General features: G+C 46.6%; 1 protein-coding gene across 19 annotated transcripts in view; it reads left to right on the top strand.

Annotated features, from left to right (window-relative positions):
* LOC143040246 (tyrosine-protein kinase Src64B-like) overlaps positions 1-24,683 on the top strand; it is a 580,796-nt gene that overhangs the window by 316,812 nt on the left and 239,301 nt on the right. For 2 of the 19 annotated variants that reach the window (XM_076210999.1, XM_076210997.1), the window contains exon 1: positions 16,311-16,344. The exons of 10 other annotated variants lie outside the window; for them this stretch is intronic. The gene's annotated coding sequence lies outside the window, so the exon portion shown is untranslated. Of the gene's footprint in view, positions 1-16,271; positions 16,345-24,683 lie in introns of those variants that run through there. 7 more of the 19 variants (XM_076211001.1, XM_076210984.1, XM_076210998.1 and 4 more) reach the window with 5 other exon arrangements.

The following is a 24,683-nucleotide window of genomic DNA, read 5'->3' as shown; positions in this document are numbered from 1 at the left end:
TGGTTGTGTCAAGGGTTGTGTTTGGTTTAGTTGCGGAGACTTGACATAGGCGGTGGCGACGCGAGCAGCGACGATTGATTCGGTATATGCCGCGAACCACTTCGTGGAAGTTTTGTCAATTATTGAGATGTAATGTCGGCAGAATATCCGGGGGACGGCGACATGACGTAGGCAAAGTCGGACCAGGCGGCGACCTGGGCGGAGGCGGGGACGTCCACCTGGGTGAATAGAGATGTCAAAACAAACACATAGATGACGTCAAGACACTGCGAAATGCAGATGAAGTTAACGACGGGGTGTTGTGGGGGGAGGATTGTAGGCGACGTGACGTGGCAGAGGTGGTGTTGCGTCACGTGATCGAGGGCGAGCATCTCTCCCTCCATAACTGCAGGATCTCCCTCTGTAAAAAGGACATGTGCAGGTCGCTTGACTGAAATCTATACTAGTATCATCAGTCCAAATTTACAGCATAATTTTACGATAATGGTATTTCGATGTTAGGTCATTTCAAGAACAACGGCCTTAAACCATTCACAATCCTAATATTCATAAACACGCATGTGTAACTAAAAAAGTGGCAGCTAGTCTTAGAAATGGAATATTGGAGGTGTCATCATCGTAGCCACTGTACGATTCGACAAAGGCTGAGTAGAGCATATCGACCTAGGGATCGACTGACGACTGTTCAGTCGATCCTTAGGTGACCCGTGATACTACTGACAGGCAGAAATCGATCTTTCGAGCGCACGAAACAAACATCATGACGTATTTGCGTTTACAAGTGATGGCTCTCCTGCCCTCGCACGCGGGAAGGGGCCCAAGAGTCAAGGAGAGAGAGAGAGAGAGAGAGAGAGAGAGAGAGAGAGAGAGAGAGAGAGAGAGAGAGAGAGAGGGGGGGAGAGGGAGAGAGGGCACAAGTGCAGAACGGCTAATGGATGAATGAATTGTTTGTCGCTGCTGTCGCTGTACTTACTCGCTGCGAGTGAGCTTGTCATGAAATAGGCAGACCCCTCCTCTTCCTCCTCTTCCTCCTCTTCCTCCTCCTCCTCCTCCTCCTCCTCCTCCTCCTCCTCCTCCTCCTCCTCCTCCTCCTCCTCCTCCTCCTCCTCCTCCTCCTTCTCCTCCTCCTCGCCCTCTTTATAATCATCATCTCCTCCTCCTCCTCCTCCTCCTCCTCTTCCTCCTCCTCTCTCTTCCATTCGTCTTCTACCTCAGCCTCGACTTTCGGTTACCCCCACCTTTCTCTCTCTCTCTCTCTCTCTCTCTCTCTCTCTCACGTTCATAAATATTAACTAATATGTATATCGCCGTGACGGCCATAATTTGGGTCTGGCGCCATTGTCGGTGAGTGGTGCCTCCCCTTGGTGGTGAGGTGCTCGAACCAGGTGGCGCTTGGCTGCGACCCCGTGCACCTTTACCCTCGGTGTTCGCACTTCAGAGGCAAGTATGTACAAGCCACAGGTGGTTTCGAACGTGAGACCCCGGATTTTGTATTATTATAATTATTATTATTATTTATTATTATTATTTTATTATTATTTTCATTATTATTATTTTATTATTATTTCATTATTATTATTTTATTATTATTTCATTATTATTATTTTATTATTATTATTTTATTATTAATATTATTATTATTAGCTTTTGGCTTTTACTCACTGGTACAATGATTTTGGCCTTCATAGGGTGGTGAGGTGGGTGGGGGGCGATCTCAGTTATAGATAAGCGTCTCCTGGCGAGTAGGCAGACAAATTGTGTCGTTGACAGACTCTTTGGGTGGATGACTCTTTGTTCGTGGAAATCAAGGCCGATGAGGAGTTCAATCGGGCAACCGTTACTTACTGGAGGAGGAGGAGGAGGTGGTGGAGGTGCTAAATAAACACCATCTATCTCCCCGGGGTCCGCCACTGCCGCTTCGGTTGGTCATCGCTCCGGATCGGCAGTGGACCGGCGCGGCGACCTCTCCTCCTCCTCCTCCTCCTCCTCCTCCTCCTCCTCCTCCTCCTCCTCCTCCTCCTCCTCCTCCTCCTCCTCTCCCTCTTCCTCTTCCTCCTCTTCCTCCTCCTCCTCTTCCTCCTCCTCCTCTTCCTCCTCCTCCTCTTCCTCCTCTTCTTCCTCCTCTTCCTCTTCCCCCTCTTCCCCCTCCTCTTCCCCTTCGTCCACTATCACCTCCTCCTCCTCTTCCTCCTCCTTCCCCCTCCTCCTTCTTCCACCTACCTTTCTCCCTTTCCCTTCCTCATTGTCCACCGTCACCTCCTCATCCTCCTCCCCCCCTTCTTCCCTTTCTCTTCTTCATTCTCCATCATGACCTCCTTCTCCTTTCCCCCTTCCTTTCTCCCTTTCCCTTCCTCATTGTCCCCCATCACCACCTCCCCTCCTCCTCCTTCCCCCTTCCTTCTTCCCTTTTCATTCCTCATTGTCCACCATCACCTCCTTCTCCTCCCCATCCTCATTTCTTTCTTCTCTTGTTCTTCCTTTTCATCCTGTTCCTCTTCCTACTTCCCTTTCATCTACCTCTTCTTTCACTCTTTTCCATCCAGCGCTTCCTCCTTTTATTTCACCTTCTCTTTCTCCCATTTCTCCTCCCTTCTCCTCCTTCTGCCATCTTTCTCTTCTTTTTCTTCCACCTCCTCCTCCTTTACTTTTCCATTTCCTCCTCCTCCTCCTCTTCTTCCTCCTCTCCCACCTCGTTTATAGGAGGAGGAAATTAAGGAAGAGATGACTAGATGCTGATCCGAGTAGTAGTTGTATTATGTCATGATGGTTCAGGCAACAATGGTCGTGATGTAACTGGCCAGCCTTCACCGTCTAGCGGCGCAGTTCTGTTGTTGCTGTTGCTGCTGTGGCCATCGTGAGTTGAGACGATTGAAAGCCGCCTGGATGCCTGTCTGCCTCTCAACTGTGATCTACACTGAATGACGCATTAACCTGGCACTGTCACTTACAGCTTTCACTTAATTTTGTCATTAAAACGTGGCGATGGTTTTGGCCCAAGTCAGTCTGAAATGTGCCGTTGGGTTGGAAATATGGGACCAATGGACCAACGAGAAGGTCCCTTGGGTGCCGATTGGGCTTCTCTTGTGGAAGTAAGTTGGGGGAAGTCTTTCTTAAGCAAACGAAGGACGTCAAGAAATTGGACTTTAGAGAATCCTCATTAAAATCCCAGTCCGGTGGGAAGGATTGAAACCCACCTTGTGTTTTTCCAATACAGACGTTTTAGTGGCAGGAGGCGGCGTGTGCACGCGCGCGTGAATGACGTCAGTCCGGTTGCTTTTGTGTTTGTTTGTGCCTGTCACCTCTGTCTCACCCGGCAACGTGGTTTCCGTGTGTGTGTGTTATTCATTTTGGATCACGTGTTGGGCTCGTGATCGACAGCTATACCACCCTGGATGAGAGCTCAGAGCTCACCCGAGTATATCACCGATCTATGGGTAATGTTGTGACCTTACACGCACACACCCAGCTCCCCGCCCACGAGAGTTGGAATAACGACTCGCAGCGATACTGAAATTATTTCAACCCTGGGCGGGATTCGAACTCGGACCGGTGTAGTAGCCGTTGCGAACGCTACCACTGCGCCGTCGAGTCGTGTACTTCACTGTGTGTGTGTGACGGATTAAGGGGATGCAAATTGGGCTACAGCCAGGGCTCCTCAAATTTAAGTCTCCCCCCCCCACTCCCTCAGAACCAGCCCCAATTCTCAATTTCCAAAATTCCCTGCTCATCAGCTAGTCTCGAAACGTCATTTAATTTTTTTTACATTACTGGTGTGTGTGTGTGTGTGCGTGTGCATGGATATGGATTGTATATGTTGTGTGGGTGGAGGTGGGTAAAAGTTTGTGGTCAGCCGAATTTCCCTCCTTAGAGGGGGACCCTCACCCAGGCACCTACTAGGAGCCTGTTAGCTCTGGTCGTAGTTCCTCTCTGCGGAGGACTTAGATGTTCGTCAGAAACCTAATTTCATTCACAGGACTCCTCTTCCAAGCATACAGTCAAATTTCTACACGTACAGTCTTCGAAACTTCCACAAAACGGGTTTAAGTTTCACTGAAGCGATGAACAGATGTTGATCAATTTCACCTCTACTGTATTCCTGCAAGCTGTCAAAGTAATTTACTTGTCCACACATTCCCGACATGTTCGGCGACGAGTGGAGAGGTATGAGGACACAGGAAGAGGGAGTACAAGAGACGGAGGTGAATGGAAGGAGATTATGAATGAATGAATGAATGGAGGGATGAAACAGCCAGATAGGGGATGTTCTTCTCAACGGCTTCATAACTTGTTTTGATTGGATTAAGAAGAGGGTAGCGACATGATGAAGCCGTGGGGGTAAACCATCTTCTGTTGTTGGGTCGCGCTGCTGTGAAAGAGCTGAGACCTCCCAGCATTGCTTTTGACCCAAGCGCCGTGGCGGGAGATACATGCTTTGCGTGCCCAAGGTACTGAGATAAGAGAGATGGCTGAATAGATTTTGTGTGTAATGTGGGCGGATGCATTGATTGAATAGATAGTCACGGTCTTGTGAGTCGACTGCTGCAACCAGGTTAAATGACGAAGGAGGGCTGCAAGAGTGAATCCAGCATGTCGCCAGCTTGTTATCAACCGGTCGAAACTGGCAGTGCGATGCGATGCGATGCCCTCCCCGTCCCACCCGAGTTAGGGAGGATGCACCAAGTACATCCTTTCGCTCATTTAGTAAAGCCTAAAAATGTTCCTATTTGCCAGGCGGCCCTTGGTCGGTGTTTATAGCGACTGGTGCGCCGCTGCACCGCGTTGGTTTCCATCTTGTTGCACTTGACATGTGGAGACGACGGCATCGAATCCAACAACTACTGGCGACTGCGACTTGCCCGGACTGCCCGGACACAGAGTGCAAAGGTGACGACGGCTTCTGTTACGAGTAATTGCCGCCGCCTCTTGGCCTTTTAGCTTCTTGCCTTTTTGGGCGGCCGTACTCTGTGTGTGTGTGCGTGTGTGTATGTGTGTGTGTGTGTGTGTGTGTGTGTGTGTGTGTGTGTGTGTGTGTGTGTGTGTGTGTGTGTCCGTCCCTTAACGCTCTTCCAATGGCGTATTTCTGTGCATAATTTTTCTTCCAGGGAAAAAAAAAAAAATGAAAACCGCTGCTCCAACGCGTACGGCCGCCACGGTGGAGCAGCGACAGTTTTTTTTTTTTTTTTTTTCCTGGAAGAAAAATTATGCACAGAAATTTGCCATTGGAAGAGCGTTAAGGGACACACACACACACACACACACACACACACACACACACACACACACACACACACACACACACACACACACACACACACACACACATATATGGTGGCGCGGTTGGTAGATTCCCCGACTGTCACTACGGCGGTCCGGGTTCGAATCCTGCCCAGGGCTTAAATAATTTCTGTACCGCTGCGCTTTGAGTCGTTACACCAACTCGTGGGCGGGGGGTTTAGGGTGTGTGTACGTGTAAGGTCACAGCATTACCCTTAGATCGGTCATATGAGCTCTGAGCTCTCTTCCGGGAGGGAAATAGCTGTCGATCACGAGTCCAGCATGTGATCCAAAGACCAAGGTGAAAGACTAAGGTGAATACACACACACACACACACACACACACACACACACACACACACACACACACACACACACACACCTACAACCTGTATTTGGGCGTCGGCGTGTAAAAGCGGAGCATCACTCCGCGATCGGCGCAGACTTTAATCGGAATAAATAGTAATGATATTTTTTTTATGTTTTTGTAGGCAAGCGTCTTGTCTCAAAGAGGTTTGGTTGGCTGATCAAAGGGGTGTAAGTATTCGAGTAACGAGATCGCAGTCATGCCGCGCCACTCCTCCTCCTCTTTCTCCTCCTCTTCCTCCTCCTCCTCCTCCTCCTCCTCCTCCTCCTCCTCCTCTTCGTCCTCCTCCTCTTCATCTTCCTCCTATTCCTCCTCCTCCTCTTCTTAAATCTGTACGTTTGTGTGGGCGGTGGCATGTGATTCTCTACCATGGTCCCGGACCCCTTGCTGTACTTGTGATCTGTATATATCCTTCTGGATTAGAGCTCAATACTAATTCGAGTAGTTCCATCGGTAATACACCTCCCCCTCCACCTCCCCTTTCTCAAGGGAGACAGCAAAGGGTTACATTACACGCGTGGAACTTTTCGCGCGCGTGTACGTGTATGCTTAGTTGTACCTATATGTACTGAACTTATACGTACAGTAATTGTGTGTTCATGTATATGTGCATGTCTCTGCTAGTGTACGTGCGTCTGTATATACGAATGTATATGCACCCACGTATGTGCACGTATATGGACATCTTAATCATTTTTCTGTTTTCAGTTCTGAAGCACCCAGCCGACCGTCCTTCCTCCCTCACTCCTTCCCTCCCTCCCTCCCTCCCTCCTTCCCTCCCTCCTTCCCCTTAATCTTAACTATTCTTCCGTCCTCACTCATCCGCTCACCCCCTTCTATCCTCTCTTATTTACCTTCCTCCCCCTCTCTCTTCCCCTCTCTCCTTTCTTCCCCTCTCTCCTCCCTCTCCCCCTCTCTCCTTCCTCTCCCCCTCTCTCCTCCCTCTTCCCCTCTCCTTCCTGACCTTCTCTCCCTCTCCTTCCTGACCTTCTCTCCCTCTCTCCCTTCCCTCTCTCCCTCCCTACCTCCCTCCTACCCTCTCTCCCTCCCTATCTCCCTCCCTATCTCCCTCCCTATCTCCCTCCTACCCTTTCCTCCCCCCCCTCTCTCTCTCTCTCTCTCTCTCTCTCTCTCTCTCTCACACACACACACACACACACACACACACACACACACACACACACGTGTTCCCTTACATTTCTTACTTAACTCATTCACCCATTTGCATGTTCACTGTCCCCACTTCCTCTTTTCCTAATTGCTTTTTGTGGTCGTTCCTTCCTCCTCTACCTCCCTTCCTCTTCTCCCTCTCTCTCCCTCTCTCCACCTCACGTTTTCCTTTCACTCTAATCACTGTCTTCCTCACTCCCTATGTAGTTGGCAGCGAAATTATATAATCATTAGTAACCCAGCAGACCAGAATCGCCTAACATTGTTTATGTTCGGAGACAAATCTCCACTCAGAGGATTGCTAAGCTCTCCCCTCCTCTCCCCTCCCCTCCATCCCCTTACAATAGCTTTGGGGTCTGGCGGGCTGGCAGGCTACCATGCAGGCAGGTAGGTAGGCTAGTTGGCAGGCAGGCTTGTTGGCAGGCAAATAGACTGGTTGACAAGCAGGCAAGTAAGCAGGTAGGCTGGTTGGGAGGCAGATAGGCTGGTTGACAGGTAGGCAAGCAGGCAGGCAGGCAGGGAAGGTGGTTGGTAGACAGACTGGTTGACAGGCAGGTAGGCTGGATGGCAGGCAGATAGGCTGGTTGACAGGCAGGTAGGCTGGATGGCAGGCAGATAGGCTGGTTGACAAGTAGGCAAGTAAGCAGGCAGGCAGGTAGCTTAGTTGGCAGGCAGGTAGCCTAGTTGGTAGGCAAGCAGGCAGGTAGCCAAATCCTAGTTGGCAGGCAGGCAGGCAGGCAGGCAGGCAGGCAAGCTGGTCGGTTGGTAGGCAGGCAGGCAAGCTGATTGGTTGGTAGGTAGGCAGACAGACAAGCTTGATATGGGCCAGCCGGTTTTCTTTCTCTCTTGTAGGTGAGTGGGCGGGTGGGTGGGTTGGTGGGGAATATATGCTGGACTCATCGGCGCCACATTAGTCGTTACCATCTGTAAAAAGAAAATACGCCGAAGACATGAAACGTTTTGAAAACGTAAAACGTAAATTCATTTAACGTTTTGTCTACATTATATATTTGTTTGCCAAGTCATTTTCTTTCTTTTTCTGCATGGAAAATCTGGCTTGAAAAAAATGTGTAAAAGGGTAGAGATTGCATGAATAGGATTGCTATGAAAAGGGTGCCTTGGAAAGAAAAAATCCTTGGGGAAGATATAGTTGGAGCTGACGGAGAAATCGCGGAAAGCTTTCAAGAGAATGTTGTGAAGGTGCCACGGCGAGGCGAGGACCCCGGTGGGAGAGGGAGGGAGGTGAGGGAGGTAGGTGAGGGAGGGGGGGGGTAGAGTTAAAGAGACCTGTATGGGGGGGGGCTATAGGCAGGGTAAGGCACAGGATTGGATCCCCGTGCGGATCCGGATGGCCAAGACTATTAATCAGTGGTAACTTCGGCGAAACCGGTAAGAACCCTTGAGGTATGTTAACAAAAAAGGACAGAACAAAAGTCCGCCTGACACGTTTATCACTTTTTTTTAAGCTCTACAACAATGAGGGCTCTCTCTATGAAGTGAACGAGATTGTTTGGTATTAGGCCAACACACTGTTATGCTCGACATTCGTCGCAATCACCCGTTAAGAGTTAAATGGAGTTGTGTACCTGAAGCTTTGACTCTTGAGTTTTTTCTCTCCGCGTGCATGCGAGGGTTTATGGAGAAGTGTGTGTTTAGACAGTATGTGCGATTAACGCATTACGTATTGAGATGGCACTCAGTCTTGCTGCCTCTGCAGTGCCTCCTCCAATCTCGCTATTCTTCACACAGCTAACATTAACGAAGGAATTAACACACCTAACCTGGTTTGAGATGTAATTAACCCTGGCTGCACTCGCGATCACTGAATCTTTGAGAATGTTTACCCTTTCCACTAAATTGAATCATAGGACCCCATCCACGTTGCGATCTAGTCTTGAGTCCGCCGGACAGATTTGATCGGATCCGACCAGATTGAATCGTGTACGTTGGTTAGACAAATTAAATCAGAATGTGGGCAATCCTTTGTGGTCGGATCCGACCAGATCTATCTGGCGGCCTCAAGATCAGATCGCACCGTGGATGGGGTCCCATGATAGGGTTCAGTCCATGTCACTCTCCCAGCCGCTGAACTGTGAATGGGATCGTATGTTACTATACCAGGGTTCGGAATCGGGGGCCGAACTTTTAAAAGATCCCAACCCCAAAGTCTAGACATAAATCTTCAAAATGGCGGAGATTTGACCTAAATCCCTATGTCGGCGACCTAAATGCTTATGTCTAGACCAGCGATTCTCAACCAGGGTTCCCCGGAACCCAAAGGTTCCGCAAAAGGTTCTTAAAGGTTCCGCGAGAACAAGTAAGTTAAGCTAATGCACTTTTGATTTTTTATTTAATTTCATATACGTGATATAATTAAACACGCACATATTCTTGGTTATTGTAATAATGTAACATAGACATTATCCTATCTAACCTATTATTACGATGAAAATAAAATGAGAAAGATATGGTGTATATATATATACATATATACAGTATATATATATATATATATATATATATATATATACATATACATATATATATATATATAATACGCAGGAGTTCCTTAAAACATGCAGTTTTTTTTAAAGGTTATAGACATTCTAGACATAATCATTTAGGTCGCCGACATAGGGATTTAGGTCAAATCTCCACCCTTTCGAAGATTTAAGTCGAGACTTAGGGGTTAGGATCTTTTACAAATTGGACCCCAGAGGAACACTTAGAATACGTGGTTTAATTCCGTTTTCCTTTACTTGTAATGGCTTCTGCCAGATCGGTAAGTTCTGTGGCACTTCGTCGATTGCCAAAGGAGATAGCCTGTATCGATTAATGCCTTTGCTGGGAAATGCCAGTTATCTTTTTATTCTTATTCTTATTCTTATTATTTATTTGTTTATTTATTAATTTAAATTTATTATTATTATTGTTGTTGTTGTTGTTGTTATTATTTCTCTGTTACCAGGCTACGTTTCTCGGGCACCCTTTCGGTAGCAGAGGCTCTTATGGTTCTCACTGTTGTGGTTCAATTCAGAAAAAAAGGGTATAAAGGGTCTTTGTGGTCTGCCCTGCTTTTGTTTTACAATCCCACAACTCCACGGGGAAAGGTTTGTGTGCGTGGCGAGTGATGGGCGCCGCCGGTCCTCGTCCTTGTCCACCCCGGCTTCGGAAGGGTCTCTCTCTCTCGGAGGGAGGGGACCTCAAGTGGTGCCTTCCGGGGTTGGCGGCAGGAGGTCTGACGTCATAAAGGACGCGTGGGGGAGGGGAGGGGGGTGGGGGCGCATCCCATTTGTGGGAAGGCCGGACCTCCTCTACAATAATTGATTACACGGGTTCAAGTTTGGTGGAAAGGGTATGTGTGTGTGCATAATATTCCTGTGTGTGTAAATGTATATATAATATATATATATGCAGAAAAAACCACTGGGAAATAAGAAGCTTAGTCCGAACGTTTTCGTCTATTTAAGACATTATCAAGGAATACACAGTTACAGAGACAATGGTGGATATACGGACTAAGCTTCTTATTTCCCAGTGTTTTTTTCTGCATATTATTTTCACGTGTGCCTTGTGAATTACTGCGCAATATATATATATGTATATAAATATGATATATATACATATACTTATATATATATATATATATATATATATATAATATATATATATAATGTGTGTGTGTGTGTGTGTAGGTTGTCTGCATATTGAACTGTTGCTCCCCATAGCGAAATCGTTAAAAATAGATGAAGGCAATATGGATGATAATGAAGTCGGGTTGATGGGAAAAGGAACGCTCGAGTACGTTTTCCACCTCAAACGAGAATAAGATGGCAGAAAGGAATCCGGTTACTTCGATTTGCACCAAACCTTTTGATTCAGCCTAAACTAGACCGCTGGTCGTTAAAGAGGGTGAACACTCATTATGATCCCATTATACTTGAGTGGTTACACAAATGATGGTGTTGAGACTTGCTCAGCCAAAACCTCTTGACGGCAGTTTAAGATTGTAGTCATGTTTCAAGGCAAGCGGGGGGTCTCGATCTAACAGAACTACTTTCAGAGGCGACAGATGGTCGTGTACTTGTTGTCGTGGTGGAGTCGGGGCGACTCGGGTGAAGTCGGGACGACTCGGGTGAAGTCGGGACGCCTCGGGTGGAGTCGGGACGCCTCGGGTGGAGTCGGAACTCCTCGACGACCCGAACGTTTTTTACGCTCTACAAGTGCCCACAGTTTCCATGTAAAGATGAATGAAATAGCCCGGCTTTAGCCAGAATGAAATGTTTGAGGTCGCACTGAGGCCACAAGGGCCAATCGGCTTCATCCGTCGTCTCGTTGTCGTCGCCGTCTTCGTTGTACCAGAGTTTTCTGCCATGAATTGCAAAGCGTGATTGTAATAGTCTTCTTTGAGCAGAAAATGTATTCGTTGATTACGAAATCGTAGAATATTTCGAGTCGCCCCGATGGAGAACGTCTAAGATATAAATGTATGTGTTTTTTTTTTTTTCCTCTTTTTCATATGAGGAGCTGCGTGCTGTAGGGGCTCAAGCGCCAGTTCCCGCGATTTCAGGTTTTTGCGTGTTCTGGGTGCTCCATCTCTTCTAGATCATAGGGCAATAGACTGGGATAGGATTCCCTACCTTATTCCCACTGTATCGAGGGGTTAGAGTTGCATACTGAAGGGAGAGTGAGGTAGACGTGCATGAGGGGCCGGACGACATCCTCGATTACTAATCCCCCCCCCCCTTATTCAAGTTACGTGGGCACAACATCTTCCCTGGAATGGTGAATGTGACTAATATTGTGTGAATTTCATGTATTTATTGCGATTTATCTCTGTCTGGTTAAAAAAAAAAAAAAAAAAAAAAAAAAAAATTAAAAATAATTACAATGGATAATGAAATTCATACTATATTACATATTTTATACATGTACTTTCCATTTTGAATGTTTATTTACATGCCACACATATTGGGAATATTGGGAATCGTACATAGGTGTGCATAAATTTGCATATTTCAATAATAATATGCAACAAAAAAATAATGAAAAACACATAGCAAAAAAGATCTGTTCGAAAGCTTTCAAATGATATATTACAGTTTGATTTTTACGCGTAAATAATGTCCGTAATATGTACCCATACTTTAACGCTTAATTACTCGGAATTCCTAATTTGGCGCTTGAGCCCCTACAGCACGCGGCTCCTCATATATGGTTGTATGTATTGATTGGAGTTGAAGTGTTGTTGATTTTCACCAAATTCACTCTCAATTTTCGTTTGAGTATACACAGTGATTAGACTCAGCGATCATTGATATTTTTATATAAATTATAATTGCATTTGTATAAGAGTGATTATTTGTACATGTATGTTTGCATGTGTATGTAAATATACGTGGATATCCAGGGTGGCCCAAAAGTTATTTTTATCTCAAACAAGGGTTACCTCAGCCAAACATTATCAGCGTATTTATTTTCATTCCAGCAATGTTTTATAGTAAGCTATTGAATACTTATTAATGTTTGGGTAAGATAACTTTCGAGCCACTGTGTGTGTGTGTGTGTGTGTATGTGTGTGTGTGTGTGTGTGTGTGTGTGTGTAATATATTACAAAGGATTACAAAGGCGGAGCATGCCGACAAGAGACTTTTTGGTTCATAACTAGGTCGGATTTGAATAAAATTGTAATAATGATAAGTAAAAAAGTTATACATAGTAAATAAAATAAATGCATAGGCATATTTAAAGATGGCCAGTTAAGGCCGAAAGACGTCAGAGGAAAACACCATGGACTTTAGTACTAAGAGATCATCCAGACGACAGCATATTGGTGCGCAACATAGAAAATAAATTCTATAAAAAGAATAATGTGCTATCGCAGCTGATGACTTTAACAACGCATGCATTATTAATGGCCTACTTCCAATATATATATATATATATATATATATATACATATATATATATATATATATATTATATGTATTTATATATATGTATGTATTTATATATATGTATGTATTTATATCTATATGTATGTATTTATATCTATATGTATGTATTTATATATATGTGTATATATATAATACGTATATATATATATTTATTTATATATATATATATGTATATATATGCATATGTATGTATGTATATATATATATATGTATATATATGCATATGTATGTATATATATATATATATATATGTATACACATATGCATATGTATGTATATATATATATATATATATATGTATATATATATATATATATATATATATATATATAATATACACGTGTGTGTGTAGTTGTGTGCGTGTGTTCCGGTACATGTATATCTTCTTTAAATGTGAGTAGAAAAGCTACTGCCTGTGGAGCGTTGCCCCTCAGTGCCACAATACCGCGATTGTTCAGGGCTAATGGCCGCCAGTCCTTGGAGAGAGGGAGAGAGAGAGAGGGGGGGAGGGGAGCGAGGGGCAAGAGAGAAAAGAAGAGCGAGTTGGTTGAGATGGGGGAAGAAGTCCCCCCCCCCCTGCCCCGCTTGTTGACTTCCTCGACTTTTCATCTTCTTGAAGTCGAGCTCTTGTTAGTGGTCGTTGGCCTTTGGCGCTTCAATTGAAGGGAATTGTGTCTCGAAAGCTGTGTGGTGGTTAGCGCGCTCGGCCTGCGTCCGTCAGTTTGTGGGTTTCAGAACTCCCCTCCCCCCAGTGGACTTTCACTCCTCCTGCAACGAGTTTCGATGCTCTTGTGTCTCTTCCAGAACTCTCCTCGGGCAAGAATGGGTTTCTTTCCCAACGGGTCTCTTCTCCGGACTTCGGAACCGCTGTAGGGCAGTTCGTGGAACGTGCCTTTGGTTAACGCCATAGCTTCCATTTTACGATACGAATTATCATGTTTAGTTCCATCATCCATATCATTATAACACCCGCATACCTAAGAACATATACCCGCCCTATTATTACTTATTTACTACCTATGCATTTATTTTATTATTATTATTTATATTATTATAATTTTTATTTTATTTTATTTTTTTCTATGACTATATTTTTTTCGCATCCGACCTAGTTATGGACCAAAAGGTCTCCTGTCGGCATGCTTCGCCTTTGTAATCCTTTGTGGAATGATAGATGGACAAGCAAGATGTTGCTGAGAGGAACGGGCGGGGAAGGAGCTTATGTAGAAACGAAGATAAAGGGGAAATGGCACACGTGACACAAATCAAGATAATGACGGAGCCTGCAATAAATTGTTGCCTGGACCCTCCTCCTCTCAGGACTTTGAACATTTCGCTCTATTTAAGGCCTGATGTCTTTTATTTTGTCAGAGGCAGGTGAGCCATCTGGTCTAACATTCTAAGTTGTCGGCAGTAATGAAAGGGTTAGAGGGTAATTAGGTATTAGCTAAACATATATGATTTCTCGATATCAGCGATCATGCTTGGAAATTCGAATCGCAAACACTATAGTGAGCTTTATATATTTTATGGTCAAATTTAGTTTTGAAATGTTTTTTTGTGGATTGCGGTGTGGGTTGTTGTAGTCCAGTTGTTGTTGTTGTTACAGGGTTCTCACGGTAGTCTGAAGAGGATAAGTTCTGGTCTGGAAGAGGCGACTCGAGGTAGCCTGTGTGTGACCTCTTGGCGGGTTGTCACGGATAGAAGAGTCTGGGCAACAGACAGAAGAGGAGAAGTGCCTTCTGGCACGGGAGGGGCTCAAAGAAGCGAAGGGGTGGGGCTAAGAAGGATGTGAGCTCACAATGGGCAGTTTCTTGGAAAGATGTCTTATGGCTCATTTTCGAGACTTATGGAGGAAGAGGAAGGGAGGAGGAGAAGTGCAGCGTTGATTTAGAAGGAAAATGAGAAGCAGATGTGGCTGGGGGGGAGTGTAAGGAATGGCGTGGAGAATGGGGAATGAATAAGGATGTTAAAAATAGGAATGGAGGAGGATGAGAAGTAGGGTACAGGGCTCAAAACATGGACTCGGGAGAAGGTCGCTTTGAGGTTAGCAGGTGGAGTGGAATTTAGCAAGTGGAGGGTTAGGATTGGAGTGTTAATATTTCGATGTCGGCGGTAACCAGCGCCTCTATCCTCGATGAAGACACAGATGTTGCTAAGGACAGGTTTAATGGGGGCAATAGAAGCTTAAAGTAGTCAGCATTGAGAACGGGAAGCAAAGAGGAAGGTGATGGTGTGGAGGGTAGGAGGAGGAGGAGGGTACAGAATGGCGTGATAGAAAGGAAGATGTAGGAAGAGGCCGAATTTTGATGCGGCTTTGGTCGTCTGTATCTGTCTGTCTGTATCTGTCTTGTCTGTCTGTATCTATGTCTTGTTTTTCTGTCTGTATCTGTCTCGTCTATGGTCGCGAGGTAGTCCCATATCAAAGAGCAGCCCCGTCCTTTTTTTTTGTGATGTGATTTCATTCGGCGGGAGGAGTGCCATCTGCCCGGTGAAGGCGGCGAGGGAGGAGTAGAAGACTTGAGGGTTCCTTTAAGCTGAATAAAATGTACTTAAAGGTGCCAGATCCTAATGAGCTCGAAGGGCGAAAGGAGTTGGGGGAGATCCTTCTTTCCAAGCTCGAGTGGAGACGGGGTCGGGTGTCAGCGGCGGCGACGGTGAGAACTCGAGAGAGGACAAGGAACTTCACAGATAAAGACTAATTTCCCAAGTTCGAGGGGAGGAGGTGGTGGTGGTGGTGGAGGTGGAGGACGTATTTTCACCTTCCTCCTCCTCGCCGCCGCTTCCTCCAGTATAGGAATTGAAGTGGGCGGGGCATAGTTATATGACGGAGGAGGAGAAGGAGGAGGAGGAGGAAAGAGAGGATAACTCCAGTATAGGAATTGAAGTGGGCGGGGCATAGTTATATGACGGAGGAGGAGAAGGAGGAGGAGGAGGAAAGAGAGGATGAACTTAGGGTCACAAGAGAATGAAGGGGAAAGAGGAGGAATGGGAGGAGTGTGAAGGAGTTGTGTGAGTAGTGGAAAGCAGGGGAACATGTAGGGAATTGAGAGCGTTATCTTGGAAAAGATTGTCGAGAGCGAGAGGAAGAGAGTGGGGAGAGGTAGGAGTGAGGAAGGGGCGAGGATAGGGAGCACTTGATGAGAAAGGGAGGACTGTAGTATTAGTGATGCTGAAGGGAGACTAATATTTTCATGGATGTCGCCCATCGACTTTATTCGTTTGGGCGAAACTCATTGCCGCCTTGAAGGGTCAGTGCCTATTATCTCGATTAATTTGAGTGGGCGGGTGAAGCCGCGAGGGAGAGAGCGAGAGAGGTAAGGAGAGAGAAAACAAGCGAGGAAGCCCACGACCTTGCGGGGCTGTGGCAGCGGAGGAGGAGGAGGAGGCGGCGGCGGCGGCGGCGGCGGCTGCTGCTGCTGCTGCTGCTGCTGCTTCGCTGCTTCGCTGGCGGAGGCGGAGGCGGTGTAAGAGTTGGGGAGGAGTCCGAGTCTGAGAGAGAAGCTCTCGGCAGTGCATGTGTGTTAGCGGTGGTGAGCGGACGTGTGTTACTGTGGTTCCTTATATCGGGAAGCGGTACAAACCAACATTACTCGTGGGCGCCGGGGTTCTGTACCAGGCCCGTCCCCAACCAACCCCCGGTCTGTCGGGGCTTGTAACGGGGAAGGTCGCCCATAGCGATGTTCTCTCTGCAACTCATGAGTCCCAACCAATCAGCTTGTGTTAAATGTGTGTGTGTGCAGATGGTCCAGAGAATGTGTGTGTGCATGTGTAAAATGCTGCCGGTTGTTTGGGTAGCGGACCCACTGTAGACAAGCGTACATTATTCCAGTAGAAAATGTAGATTGATCTTGTCTACACGATTCCTGTGGCAACTGTCGCTGTGCAGCAGCGCCAGTCTCCGTACTCTTGGCGTGGAAGTGGCTAGTTCCCATAGTGCTGTGCCACAAAGTGTGTCGAATTCCCGCGTAGTGCTGTGTATGGTTACCGTGTCGGATTCTCCCAGTGTTGTAGAAAGTGTCGGAACAACCCTGGCGGTGTCGGAAGTTGTGTCTTATATCCTCCGTGTTATGGCGGATTTTTTTCGTGTGGTGAAAACGTGGTGAAATATCTCCATACTGTGGTGGGAAGGCAGTATCCATCTTCGTATAAAAAAGCTTTAAAAAAAAGTGCCAAAACCGGGCTGAACAAAGCCACCAAAAAAGCCGCCAGGACAAGTAAACTACGCCTCCAGGGTATAAAGAAGTTGACGGAGATAAATCCAACTTCAAACATCCTGAGGCCCGACTGTTCCCAGAAATGGAATCTGGTAGTGTTAACCAAAGCTAAATATTTGAAGTGCTGTTCCCCCGTGTAAAAAAGAAAAAAAAAAAAGTGATGACAGAGATGGTGATACTGGCGGAGAAAATGGTGGTGATTTGTTGGTGTGATGGATAAATGTGGAAGTTGGTTCTCGCCACACTGGTTTTGAGTACAGGTCGAGGTTGTGCCTCCGTCAAGTGGCCCTTAAGTTCGAATGGACGATAAATACCCACGTTGTTAACCACTTGGAGAATAGAGATTTAAATAACTGGCCGCGAAATCCATAGTCCCACAATAGCTGGGAATTATAGTCCTCAGACTCGCTCATTGATCTCTCTGGGAAGAAACTTAGGATGGCTTAGGTGTGTTTCTGTGTCACCGGTTAGTCGGAGGAGGAAGGGAGCTGTCACCGGTTGCCAGCTCTCATGTGAAAAAGTGGGGGAAATAAAGTTGTGATAAAGATCTTGGGTCCTGTCCAGTGACCAAGTGACAACCTCTCGGGGCTGCACCTCCAGTTGGATGTGTGGAGGGGCGTTGATTCTTTCCGACGTCCATATCCAGGACCGACATTGAGGTGATACATCACTGGTCCCTTGTGAAGGTGGAAGACGAAACTCCTTTAGTGCCACGCAGGTGGAAGGCAAGAAAAGAAGTTCCTCCAGGTGGAGCGGGACGGGGTCATCGTGGTATCGGGTACAGCGGAGGCGAATAAAATCGCCTGACGGCTGCCAGGGTTAGAGAAAAGGTGGCCCCAGGCACATCACACGAAGGGTTTAAGATGACGACACTCCACAGTGTGTTTGTGTTGAGAAAGTCCGAGAAAGGGGGACAAGGCTTTCTTTTTCCAGATAAAGTCAGATCGTTTGGCGTTGGCCAGAATCTAAGTCCCGAAACGAGATGAACCTCGTTGAGTTGTTCAGTTTGCATCATCACAAGCTTTCGTAAATATTTCGTATGGGAAATTGTAACAAAGCGACAGAATACATCAGATAAAGCTCCAATGGGTATTATTGTTTGTGATCCCATTTGCCCCAGTGACATGACCAGTGTACACCAACATTTGTCGCGACTGTACAAACCTCTTGCGAGTCGGGGGGACCATCCTCTTCCTTCTCCTCCTCCTCCTCTGCGAGTCGTAGTGCATCTTTAAAGTGTATAAACTGTAACAATTGTGACTACATAGTATGAAAAGTGTTAGTCCCAGTGTAGGCATAACAAAAGGCTGCCAACTTAGACTTGATAGTACAATAGAGCCCAGCATCATGGGTCAAGAGCCTAGATGCCATCAAACCATAATATGCTATACAGGTTCGTGATTCCAACATCGCTCGTGTGTGTGTGCGTGTGTGATTCACCACCATTCACCATGGTCTTGGATCACGTGTTGGACTCATGATCGACAGTTATTAACCTCCTGGATGAGAGCTCAGAGCTCGTATGACCGACCCATGGGTAATTCTGTGACCATACACGCACACACACACCCGACTTCCCGCCCACGAGAGTTGGGGAGTAACACCCCGCAGCGCAGCGATACTGAAATTATTTCAGTCCTTTGCGGGAGTCGAACCCGGACCGCCGTATTGGCAGGAGAGAACTCTAACCACATCGCCACGAGGTGTGTGTGTGTGCGCGTGCGCACGTAGGGCAAGGCCAAGTATACAGTGACAATGATGCTAGAGTTTAATGAGAGGGTAATGGCTAGAGTGGGAGGGTTGTGTTGTCAGCTGCAGGCAGCTGTGTTGTTGAACCAACAGGATCCCTCCTAATGTTGTTATTTTTCCACTTGACCTGGAGGCACAGGAGACCGTCCAAGTGGAATGCATATAGGTCACTTTCTTGGGTGTCATGTGTCCTCTTTTATACATTTGTTTATTTATAAATGTATTTACTTGTTTGTGTATTTTTTATTTTTATTTTTTGTTTCTAAGGGTGCAAACGAGAGGGGCGATGTAGATAGGGAAAGAGGGAAGGGGAAGAGAGAGCGACAGAGGCGAGGGAAAGAGAGGGAGACCAAGAGAATTGTGGATGGAGAGAGAGAAAGAGAGAGAGAGAGGGGGGGGGGCAAAGGGCAAGTGAGGTGGAGATGGAACGTGAGAAAGGGCGAGAGAAAGGGAGGGATGGCAGGAGAGATAAAGGATTGGGCGTCAGAAAGATGAGGAGTGTTTGGGGGTGGGGTGGGTAAGACTGCGTGAGGGATGAAAAATACGGATTAGTGACATTGTTAGCATCCTGACCAGATCGTCGAACCTTTAGTATTAAGAGCATCAACCCGAATGCGCTACCCATCGGCCTCCTCCTCCTCCTCCTCCTCCTCCTCCTCCTCCTCCTATTCCTCCTCCTCCTCCTCCTCCTCCTCGCTGGCAGCCAAGCACATGGTTGCCTTGCAACGTGCTGTTGCGGGTCCGGATCAATAGGAAAGGCGGGAGATAAACAGCTGTTCAAGTGTGTCGAAAACAGATGTTGCGTCATTGGAGATTTGTGGTTCAAATTTAAGTCTCGAAAACGCCCGTGTGAAGTTTGTGTGTGTGTGGGGGGGGGCTACCTGCTGACGACGTCGTGCTGCAGTCTGTGACGGTCTCGCTAGCGATGCCCAACGATGATTTTGTTGATCGTTTTCCCCCACAGTTCCTTATTAATTGCCGAAAGCGACGACGCCGACAACCCATTCCGTCGTGTTGTGCTCGATGGGAAGGAAGCTCTTTGCCAGCGGCCCGGAGCAAGATCTTACGACGAGTCGCGAGGCACAGAAAACAGACACGGAATGCACGTTATCGTACATCATCAGCACGACCGTTGCGAAATGACGTCACCATCGGGCGCCCGACGCCTTTTCGCAATAATGGGATTCTTTGCCATCAGGTCCCTTTCCCAATTTCGGGTACTTTCCACCCCTCTCCGCTGCATTTCGGAGGACTTCATGTTTTCTCCGGCTGCATTATGTTACTGTTGTTAATACATTCCATGTGTGTGCAACGGTGATAATTGACAGTAAATCAAATGTGGAATGGTACAAACGTCTGGTGTTGGGGACCTGTTGAGAAAGAATTCTAATCTTGCCCATTTTTCCTGATTACGAGTCAATATGCAGGTGTCATCATCTGATACCGCTGCATCATCGTTTCTTAACCAAATCTCTCTTGTGTTTGAGGTTGTATCATATGTGTGTGTATATATATATATATATATATATATATATATATATAATATATGCGCGCGCACACACAAGTGGTGCATTGGTAGAGTTCATGCCTGCTACTACGGTGGTCCGGGTTCGAATTCCGTCCAGGGCTGAAATAATTTCAGTATCACTGCGCTGCGAGTCGTTACTCCAACTCTCGTGGGCGGGGAGTTCGGGGTTGTTTGTGCGTGTAAGGTCACAGCATTACCCATAGATCGGTCATATATGAGCTCTGAGCTCTCTTCCGGGAGTGAAATAGCTGTCGATCACGAGCCCAGCACGTGATCCAAGACCATATTGCATCATACACACACACATATTGTATATGGTCTTGCGAAACGCGATTTTTTTTTTTTAAATCTAAATCAGCGTATGCAAGAGAGAGTCATAAATAAAGATATTTTTATGTTAGGGTATATCATCGAGACTTGAAACTTTCAAGGACGTAGGGGAGAGTGGATAGGAAGTTTCCCCTTCTCATCTGAATAAAATCGCCCGGCGGCAGCTAGAATGAAAGTGTAAAACTTCATGAGCAGTGAAAATGTTAGTACCTCTAATACTGGAACACGCTGCGTAGGAAATTCCTATTTGGGGTTACATATATCGCCCGAACTAACATGACGTTACAAAACCCTCCGTCTTTGATTTCGTACTATTGGGTCTGACGACCGGACGTCATGACGTCACAAAACCCTGTCTTTGATTTCGTACTATTGGGTCTGACGACCGGACGTCATGTCAGAAAATTTCTCTCTCTCTCTCTCTCTCTCTCTCTCTCTCTCTCTCTCTCTCTCTCTCTCTCTCTCTCTCTCTCTCTATATATATATATATATATATATATATATATATATATATATCACCCCCTCTCTCTCCTCCCTCTGCCTCACCTCTCAACCCCCCCCTCTCTCTCTCTCTCTCTCTTCCTCTCTCCCTCTTCCTCCCTCCCTCTTTCCCTCTTTCCCTTCCTCCCTCTCTCGCTCTCCCTCTCTACCTCCCTCCCTCTCCCTCTCTACCTCCCTCGCTCTCCCTCTCTACCTCCCTCCCTCTCCCTCTCTACCTCCCTCCCTCTCTCTCTCCCTCCCTCCCCCCTCCCTCCCCAGATCTCTCGCTCTCCCTCACTCTCTTCCTCCCTCCTTCTCTTCCTCTTCCTCCCTCCTTCTCTTCCTCCCTCTCTCACTACCTCTCTCTCTCCGTCTCTCTCTCGGTATCACATGAAGAATCGTCACCCCCAGACTTGGACAGGGTGACAATTCTTCATGTGAGCCATCCTGGGTTTACGATTCTTCGGTTGTATAAGTTGATGACAATAAGCATAACCCTCATTCAACCTAACCTAGCCTAATCTTTATTCCACTGTTGATATTCGGCGTACTGGGGTGACCATTCTTCAGGTGGGATCTCATGGGGTGACGATTCTTCAGGTGACCAGTCTCTCTCTCTCTCTCTCTCTCTCTCTCTCTCTCTCTCTCTCTCTCTCTCTCTCTCTCTCTCTCTCTCTCTCTCTCTCTCTCTCTCTCCCACTTCCTCCCTCACTTCCTCCGTCTTTTCCTCCCTCTCGCACTACCTCTCTCTCTCTCCCTCCCTCTCTCCCCTAGGTCTATCGCTCTCCTCCCTTCCTCCCACCCTCTCTTCCTCTCTCACTACCTCTCTCCATCGCCCCCCCTTTCTCTCTCTCTCTCTCTCTCCCTCTCAATCTCATTCTCCCTCACTTCCTGCCTTCATCTATCTCTCTCCTTCTTCTCCATCTCTCTCTCTCTCTCTCTCTCTCTCTCTCTCTCTCTCTCTCTCTCTCTCTCCCTCTCTCTTTTAGCGGGATGAGACCATCAAAAAATGAGAATGGAAGGCAGAAAACCTAAATTACCTTCGTTCCTGCGAACAAAGTGTCAGAGTGGACGGAGGGTCATTTAATTGGGAAATCGTTTGGGCGTTGGTTGAATCTGACACATTTAGACAAGGTTATGTTAAGTTATATTAATTTGAATAGAATTATCTTAGGTCATTTCAGCTTCGGCCACAACTAAGGGGAAAATGATATAAACGTGCAAGGAAATTTTGAAAATGGGTTTTTCTTTTCATATTTCTTCCAGTATAATTAATTTGATATAATAGCAAAAAAGTATACTTTTATTTAATTGTTATTATTATTGTCATTACTACTACTATTATTATTATTATTATTATTATTATTATTATTTATTTATTTATTTATTTATATTGATTTTATGACCGGACGTGCCTTGCTGTCCTTGATTGGGATTGAACGAGATTCCGGCTGGTCGAAACTGACCAGGGCCCCGGGGGGGGGGGGGGTAGCGTATTTAAAAAGGTGCGGGTGCCAAATTCAGCCAAATTTTTTATCAAAACTTCCTCGCGTGCCAACGGAGTGAAATTATAGGCCTACGTAGGAGTATGGGCCCCTCCTCCTCCTCCTATAAAGGCCCCACTCCACCGCAGCATGCCGTTACCAGTGGTCATACAAAAGAAGTTGGAGATTTATTTTTTGATTTATTTTTAAGGTACGCTCTGGGTTTTGCTTGCCGAAAAATAATAATAATAATAATTAGCGTGCCAGGCTTTGCACGCCCACGCACGCCCGCCCGCCCGCTTCTGCCCTCGGCCGAAGGACACCCCTTCAGTCATCACGAGGGGGGGAAATCTGCAAAGGAAATCGTTACCGTAGCGAAGTGGGTTGAAGCAGCCATAGCTGAAGGGAACCTGGTGTTGATTATAGGGTCTATGATGCATTTCCTGTTCACTGCTTACGGTAGCTATGGAGTACTTCCCTCTATGAAGCAAGAGACAGTTCTCCGTGGCGGACGCCATGTTTACATGGAATTTGGACCGTAGCTGCACTAACGAGTTGAACCAATGTGCGCCAGGTGGTGGATATAATGCTTGCAAAGGGGTTGGGATGAGGTTGGGACCATTAGACCTGTGTTATGGGGTTGAGAATGGTGGTGGTCATTGAATGAAAATGACGTGATATCGTGACAGGAGCGTAATTCAGACTTCTTTAGGGGATCTGTTGGTTTCTTTCCGTGGATGACTCAAGAGTCCACTGCCTCGGTAATCGTAAACAAGAGCGGCTCCTCCTTGCCTTGTCCTGTTGGCACCGCGCTGCGATTGTACCATAAAGGGGAGGTGTGGTGGTACAGTCGGTAGAGTGTTCGGCGCCCGCATCCGGATGGTGTCGGGTTCGAGTCTTTCCTCATTGAATGTGATTATTGTCACAAGAATTGATTGGGTCTCCCTCCCCCCTCTCCCTATCTCTCTCTCTCTCTCTCTCTCTCACACACACACACACACACACACACACACACATACACACATACACACTCACTTCAGAGCCCCTCCGTTCGTTGAACGCGTGACACGGTAATGAATAAAGTGGCGTGGCAACAGCCAGAAGCGAAGTTTCCTTGCCTTTTGGTACGGAAGGTGAACCGAGCGAGCCATGTCAGGATCCCACAGAGGTGAATAGAATATCCTGGCGGCCGCTAGAGTAAAAGGAAAAATATCTCCAAGTACGGAAGGAAATGCGTCTGTCAAAATCTAACTTAATTTTTCGCTGCTGATGGAGGTTTCCCTCAACTGAATGAAATAGCCGGGTATGAGCGATCAAAGTCGCAAACGCAGATGTAAGGGGAACTTCGGTCGCTCAATTGAACAATTCACTTATGGCGTAAACCAGAATAAAGTCTTATAGAGTGTGCCACCGCTTCACTGGGGTTCCTCATTAGTCTTGTGCCGTAGGTTAGAATAAATTTTAATCCATAGTGTACGTCACTGGGACAGGTCACACGTGACCAACGTTCGACTCGCTCGTTAAGGGGTCCGTCTGCAATAATGATGGTGATAACTGTTGCTTCAGGTTTCACTGGCTGGAAACTCGGAGCCCTAGAACAGCTGGCAACGGTTTCTAGGCCCTAACATCATAGCAAGGAAGAAATGCTGGACTCTTGTCCATGCTGTATTTTGTGTCATCTCAGCTTTTTGTAGCAGGAGGGGGTGAGCAGTCGCCGGTTGTCAGCTCTCAGGTGAAAAATGTGGAGGAAATGTAAAGTTGGTAGATATCTTGAATTTAATATGTGGATAGAGTGTCAGCCCCTTGGGGCTGCACCACTAAATAAGGGTAAGGGTGTTGATGGGTGTTAGAACTAGGCAGGGCCACAGTTTGACAGGCACCGGTCGTTGGTCCCCACAATGTAATGTTTTATATTGACAAAATTGAATATATTTTACTGGTACTGACCATGTCACCTTGCCGCCAGGTGCCTCAAGAAAGACATAGAGAAACCTAAGTATTGAGAGTCCAGCAGTAGCATTGGCTATATCGTTATTGTCGGTCGTCAACAATGACCATATGAGGGCCCTTCACCTCCTCGGCTTGCTCAGTGAATTTGCATGACTCGTGGAACCAAGTAACTTATTC

Source organism: Oratosquilla oratoria, chromosome 28, assembly GCF_046742065.1.
Source record: "Oratosquilla oratoria isolate Oo_2021 chromosome 28, ASM4674206v1, whole genome shotgun sequence".
Taxonomy (NCBI): domain Eukaryota; kingdom Metazoa; phylum Arthropoda; class Malacostraca; order Stomatopoda; family Squillidae; genus Oratosquilla; species Oratosquilla oratoria.
This window is presented reverse-complemented; position numbering and strand designations above follow the sequence as displayed.